The following is a 7999-nucleotide window of genomic DNA, read 5'->3' as shown; positions in this document are numbered from 1 at the left end:
CCCATAGCGTGAGTTTGGGATCCACTCACATAGGTTCCACCAGAGTCAGGAGGTACACATGGAGGAGGTGGTTGTCCCCCATGTGGTGGGATAAGGGGTGGTACATATTTCCCACTCAATGGAGGAGGTGTAACCACTACAGAGGTTGAAATAGGAGTTGAAGAACCTATACGGACATTAACTGTCCCAACCGTGACTGCAGATTGAATAGGTAACAAGAAACTACAGTTTGAACAAGAATTTGGGAAGCCACATTCGAAACGAACGAGCCAGTGGTAGGCGTAACGCCAGATGATCATACCGAACGATGATAAAGCGAAGATGTGCTTTGAGTACCTGAAACAAAATGATGAAGAGAGGTATAACCCGACGGGAATAAAGGTTCACTATTTTTAGGTGGTGGAGTTGGCCCCCTCCCATATGAGGAGAGGACACATATGGAAAGCCTTTAGGTGGAAAGTGATATTCAGATTCATCACCAAGACCTAGAGTATGGGTGGTTGAGACTTTTAAAGGAGGATCTCGAGGAGAGGTTGGAATCTCACCTTCTGATGCCATGGGTGGAAACAATTGGCAAGGAGGAATCTGCGATGAATGAGGAGAAAGTTCCAAAGGTATGTCGGGATTATCAAACGGACTATATGGGAATTGAGGAGATATCACCAAAGGATCGTAAATCGGATTTGGGGGAAACAACAAGAACTGTTGAGGAACCTCAGGACTTTCTAGATCAGATTCCTGAGATGATGACAACGAATCTCGAGGTGGAGGATGAGAAGCAAGGGGTTGAATACTCAGGACAATTCCAAGTTCAAAACCTTGACCTTCAAGTGACTCTGGAATCTCAGGATGGACTCCTTGTGGTGACCCTTCAATGTCATATTGTGAAGGGGATATGTGAGGCGAACTTGGCGGTTCTGCCACGATGACCTTTTCTCAAAAACAAAAGGAGAGGAGGTGATTTATTTGAGATTCAATTAAAATTTACCATTAATAAGGCATAATGAGGCCAAGGAGAACTGCATGGGTAAGACATGTTATCGTGGGCAGTAAATTTTAGAACTTAAAAACAAAAAATAAATCAAAAAGGGTAATCTAGGTAAAAGGGTTTACCAACTATCTGTGAATTGCTATATACACCTTAGCCGAAATAAAGGACTTAACATATGACGACTAATTTCCCCAAATGTTGTGTTTAGTGTATCACGTTTACAAGGCGGCTGACTTGGTTACCTATGGCTAAAGGATAGCAACCTAGTGGGGTCTCCCAATATATACGTGACGGTACGGGGAGCATAAGTATGTGTTAGCGATGTCTAATGCATAACTATTCGATGAGAGAATTCCCATATATTTTCCATACGTGGAGCACCTCCGATATACCCGAGAGTACTGGAGAATGATCCTATATACTTCCATACATGGAACGAGATTTCACCCCCGGGATACAATGCTAGCAGATAACAACAACTGCTAGGTTTATAGATACCGAAACACGTCTCTAGCCTAGACCTCTAAATGTTTGCGTTACATTCCAAATGCTCCTTAGGTTAATTGAGTAAATTTTAACGTTTATCTTGAATTATGTTTCAATTTTGGGCTCAAAACGATGTCACTTGAATGCTTAAGATGCAACTATATGAGAAAAGGAAAACTTTCCATTTTGATGAAAACTAGACTAATCAAGGGAAGAAATTTCAATCAATAATGCATCAAACAAAATTTCTTCCACTAAATTTCACTTTCGCTTTCCAAATGTAATGCTCAAAAGTAAAAATGATCTTCACTTTTCACTATCCTAAATGCAACTTTTTCGAAAGCAAAATGATTTTCACTTTTACTAAGATGCACTTATATAAATGATGTTTTTTATTTGATTTTTGAATGCTCTAATGCAACTAAAGCATCAACTAAAGCAAAATGAAATCCATTTCAAAAGCACCTAAATGAAAATATCTTTCACTTTTTCTTTTTGAACAAATAAACAATGCACTTTTTTCAGCTTGAAAATCAAACAATGTAATCTATGCTTGATTAAAAACAAAGATGATTTCCAAATGCAAATGACCTAATGCAACTTGAAAAGCAACTTTGTGAAAGACAAGATAAAATAAATGCAAACTGATGTTTTCAATGATTTCCACAGAAAGCAAGACTCAATCAATCAACAAACCAATATCTCAACGACACAAACAAAGAGCAAGTGATGACTAATTGACCTAGAAACCCTAGAACTCAATCAAATTTCACTTCAAGCACTTCAAAGCCAAAGAGACTAATTTTCTAATTAACCAAGACAACCAGACAAAAACACTGGCAAATCCAGACACAGAGGACAGGAAAAGACCTTTAGAGGCCAGGACACACTAGATTCTAGGGTAGAAACCCTAATTTTTCTCAAATCTCTGAGATCAACGTGACTGTCATAGCCAAACACGTGCTGAAAGTGGTTTCAACGCGACTGTTTTAAGGAAAAGCGCACTGGCAGCGCGACTGTTCAGGGAAAAAAAATGCGCTGGGCGAGAAAGTTGGGAAAAAATAAAAATAATTTCAACAAACAGTCCAGACCTAACACTCTAAAGTAATGATCATTCAATGTGCAGACCTATACAGGCTCAAACTAACTGATAATTCAATGGTCGATCAAACTGATCAAAAGACCAAATCAAGAAAAGAGATTGAAGAGGCTATAGCTTCCCCAGTGGAGTCGCCATTTTGTTGTGAAGATAAATCCCCTCTGTGGACAAAGGTAATCTCTCTAGCCCAATGAGTGGGTCTAGCAACAAACTGAACAAACTAATGCATAATTTCCTAGCTTATGTTTAAAAATGTAGAGAGAGATAAACCTACCTCGCTCTGATGCTAATTGCTCAATATTTTGATGATGAATTTGATCCCTTAGCTTCCAGCCTCGCTCCTTGCTTGTTCCTTATGTCCAAGTACCTGCAAGAGAGATCAAAGGACAATACAAGATACAAGAGCATACATAGTATATATCAAACATAAACTACTCGATAGATCAAGGAGTATCAAGCTAAATGCATAAATATTTAGACATTTATGGAAAGTGAACATCAGATGTATATATTAATAAATAAAAAAGGGAAGCATACAACCATTGCCTTGATGTTGGAGACCTCCTTTTGGTGGATGTCCAAGTCTAAGCCAAGACTCTTCAAGCACTCCTCCAAGTTAGATGGGCAACATTTGGGCATAATCTCAGCATAGGAATGCAAGCAATCAATGACCAACCATTTGGGGATGGAGGGGATTTGATTTATAGGAAGGGAGAGGGAGTTAGGGATCCACAAAAGAGGGAGGAAGGTCCACATCTCAAGGGGAAGGCCCTTAAAGGTAGGATCAAGAGCTCCAAATGGGAGAGCTCGACCATATCTCTACCCAACAAGGTCCAACTCATTATTCTCGAAGTTTCTAGCATGATAAGCTTCACCTCCATTTTGAGAAAATTTGCCAGAAGAGGTTCAATGCGGGATTTCATATCAAAACCCACACTGGCAGCGCTAGGTCAAAGAACTACAACCTGTCATTAGCACAGATAAGTAGTGGAGCAAAGAGCGTTGGTCCTGAAATTTAGGGTTTCAGTCAACCTTCTCCAGAATTGACTCAGGGTAGTTTTTCTTCCATTCTTCAGGGATGTTTTAGTATGTGTTTCATGATGAGTACACTTCACAGTTGTCAACATTTTGGCACTTCGGGATGTGGAACAAGAAGTGAACATGAAGTGTGACAAAATATTGTGTAACACTTGCTTACGTTGGAGAAGATACATGGACCATCATATATTCTTTCACTTTTGAGTTTGGAATTGTCTATCAAGGTTTGTTATACCTTTGACTACAATTGAAGCTACATATCAAGCTTTTCAAAAAGTTTCCGTAAAATTTGATAAAAATATTCCATTTTGGGCAAAGTATAATCAATATATATTGGTTGTATGGGCCTTCAACCTCCTTCACTCTATGGATTTTTGTTGATCTCTTTTCTTGTTAAAGGATTAGAGTCAATCTCCTAGGGACTTATCAAATTTCCCTATGCGTTTTTGTAAAGGTGGTACTCTTTTCATTCACTTATATATTCAAAATAACTCAAAGCAAAGAAATTTATACATTCAACACATTTACTTGTGAGTGGACTAGATGGTTTTTCAAAAAAAAGAAGGAAAAAAATAGTAGAAATATATATCATCTTGCTAATTCACTGTACATATCCATTCATGCATTATGAGGAAAACATATTTGAAGCAGATTCATGGACCTAAAGTAAAGAAATGACCCAGATTTTAAGGTAACTCCAAAATGATTTCATTCATTCAACGATCACAGAGAGTCATAGGAAAACATTAATGAGATTTTCACTAGCTAATTAAAAGTATAGGAACCATAAATGTCACGCACTCCTAAAAATAGTTCTCTACAAGAGTCAAAAAATAATATTACATGCTTCAAGTTTGTATAGAGTAAGTGCCTAAAACAATTTATAAAATTCTAATACTTAAATGTAAATTTAAATGCATTCATCCCTGACGGACTGGGATTGGGCTCTTGTGGACCAATTAATAAGTAATAACCTAGATGCCTACCTACATTCACAAAAACTATTACAAAATGTAGAATGAATGACCTTTTAATATAAAGAAAGAACCATAGAGGTCCAAAAATATTACCCTAGAAGATGAAGCACCAAAAGTTTTATGGGCCCTAAGGTGGTTAGTTGGTACATGAAATTCTCGAGGGCATGAATTTTGTATGCAATGTTCATTTTAGGTGAACAATAGCCTATTTGAAAGAACTATAAAAAGATTGCAACTTTGGCTCAGGTCAGGGCATGCCGTGCCAACCTATGTCCCCCAAATAGCCAAAAAAACACATTTAGGACCTCAAAATGACACCAAATATTTGAGACCCAAAATACCACAGAAAAATTGCAAAAAAAATAAAAAACTATTGAAACAATAGAAAAAGTAAGTGACCACTAATATCCACTAAATCTTTTTGAAATATTTTAATTATGTACATTTGTAAAACTCTATGTTTTAACACATACATACTAACTATTTTATTTAAAAATACATGCTAATAATATTTATTTACTATTTACCATTTAGCTCTACTACATTCTTTATAATATATTCTTCTCCAAATTTGATTTTAAAAAAATAGTTACCGCTGGCCCATACATTGCATTTGTTTCATAAAACAAAGCATATTATTGAGTTGCCTTTACTATCACCGTCCATACACATTTTCATCTTGAAGGTTCACATTATGGCTATCAAAATATAGTATAGGAGCGTGTATAAAGGTGAAATAATGTGACCATTGATAAATAACATTACATATTCATCAATTTTTTTAATAGATTGAATTTAGGACTATAGCTATATTTAATAGAAGGAAATAAAGTGCCTTAAAAAGGAGAAAAAAGGTTATGATATGATTTTTTTAATGAAATGTATTGATCCAGTAAGTGGGTATACCTTATAAAACATAAAAGGTTATGATACAATTTTTTTGATGAAATGTATTGATCTAGTAAGTGGGTATACCTTATACAACATAATAACATCAAATGATGAGGATAAAAAAAAATCAATGGATTTTAATAAAAAGAAAGAAAAAAGGTTTATTTTATAAATATATATATATATATATATATATTTTTATCTTATATTTTTTTTCTCCCAATTTTGAACTATTAGTACTGAGTGAAAAGGAGATATCCAAGTATTTTTTTCACACAAATTTGAATTATGAGTACTAAGTGAAAAGTGAAAAGAGATTAATATTAATAATATTATTATTACTAAGTGAAAAGGGATTAATATTATTATTGGTGTGAATTATAATGAAAATTATATTAACATTGATTTGATAAATCAATTATTAATTCAAAATTTAAGTATAATAGAATAATAACATTATTTTTATTGGGCAATATGAAATTAAAGACTTACAAGTAACAATTGATTATAACACCATGTTTTCTCTTATTATGTAATTATAATTATGAGGGAAAGGAAGAGGGATTCACGTGGGGTTTAGGGGGGTGACTATTCCAAGTGTGGGTAGTGTACAAAAGCCATGGGAATTGTGGAGGAGGAGTTTCTACAAGATCTAAGAGCATCCATGAGCTAAGAAGAACAAACTCATAAGTGGGTTTGTAGCTGATAATTAAAGGTAGATATAAGTTGTTTGGGCTACCAAAAATCACGCCCAAGGGTACTCAACATTATTTGGTTTAGTTACTAAGTAATTAATGTTGTTACAACTCAAATTTAACCATTGAATTTGAGTAGCGAAGCCTAAACCCAACTTGGGCAAAGAGGGATGTGAATTTGATGCTATCTAGGCAAGTATGCAAGCTCGGAGAGGGGAGGGCACCAAGGGACTGCATTGGTAGTGAAGGGCCTCCCTTGGGTTGATACAAACTAGCTAAGAGGTCATCTGTAGAATTCATGGATTTCCTAAACTCAGTGAGTGGAGAGTTTTTTGCCGATAATTTCCTGTGAAGGAGAATGGACTTTACACCCATCAATTTGCTTGAGAAAACCAAGTTTCGCTAGTGGATCATGGCCTAGATATGGGGTGGCCAATTATAGACAAGGACAAGAACAACTAAACCTATGGTTGGGAGGAAAAGAGCACACTCTTCTTTAGTTGTAGGAAATTGGATTCAAATTGCTTGTCAACTATAATTTATTTGATATTATCTATCATGCATGATTATGTAATAATGATTTTTGTGCCATGGTTAACTAAACTATGTTAATGGGAAATGGTTTTGATGGTGTCATTGGGAATTTAAACACTTGGCCTTGATGACAAGCTATACAAGTGAAATATTATAAGGAGGCTTAGCAAGTTTTAGTCTTCACAGAACATCTAAATACAAGATTTAAAATGCTCACCAAAGCACATATACTCCTTGCAATAATCAGGGGGTCAACTTTGATCCCTGTGCATAATGGGAGTGTTATATTACTACCATTAACCAAAATCAAACACCATTATTCAATTGGGCATAGGCTTGGGTTATAGGCCTATGAAATTGCATTGTGGATTGGTTGGAATAGTGGATGCACTAGCCTCCACCTTATAGAAACCATACTATCTTGTTTTGTTGAAAGATGGAAGATTTCTAAATATGTTTTGGAGTCAAGGAGCTAAGGAGCTCCCAAGGTGAGCATAACCTCCTAGCTATCTGGGGTAGTATGTCTCGAAAGATCTTATGTTCTTATACACAATTATATCTCAAACTTGTTTTCTTAGGTGATAAACTATGACATAAGAGGCATAATGGCCTTTGTAGACTTGGGTGCTAGCATCAAGGCTGGTCCTTGTTGATAAATGACAACAAGAAATTCCAGTTTAATTTGTCCTTGAATTAAACTGAGAATTAAAATCGAATTCTATTCTCATGGCAACTTGTAAATAGTTAATTAAGTTTAATTAACTTAATTAGCTTAGGAATTTCGAGTTGGAAGTCTTTCTGTAGTCATGTATATGTTCTCCCTAAATTTTAGGGGTCCAGTATGAGTTTAAATTGAGTTGGAAATTAGATCACTTAGTTTACTTAGTGAAGTTAAGTTAAATTAGTTCCAAATTGTTTGTGGAACTAATAGAGAGTTAACAACCAGTTGGTGCACTAGTGGATCCACAAGTGTCACTCTAGTTAACTGAAGATTCCCTAATAAAAAAGTCATGCATGTTGATTCTGAGAAAGACCCAGTTGAGACTAGAGTGCAGGGACAATGTACTATGAGTGGTATTATTTATTGGAGTGTAAATATCATGCATGCATCAGAGCTTGATCCTATGTTTAGATTGCGTAGTTTTGGAAGCATGAATTCCCTTTAAATACAGGCTATTCATCCTAGGAATTACACAAGAGATTAGGGGCTTGGAGAGCTGCAAAGTTGCATAAGTGTTGGTCAAGAGCTAGCTTGTGAGCTGAGAGAGTTGAGCATACTTGTGTGGAA

This window comes from Pinus tabuliformis, chromosome 3_1 (assembly GCF_031772625.1).
Source record: "Pinus tabuliformis cultivar Carrire ecotype Pingquan chromosome 3_1, CPIR1, whole genome shotgun sequence".
Lineage (NCBI taxonomy): Eukaryota > Viridiplantae > Streptophyta > Pinopsida > Pinales > Pinaceae > Pinus > Pinus tabuliformis.
Note: the sequence above shows the minus strand (reverse complement) of the source record.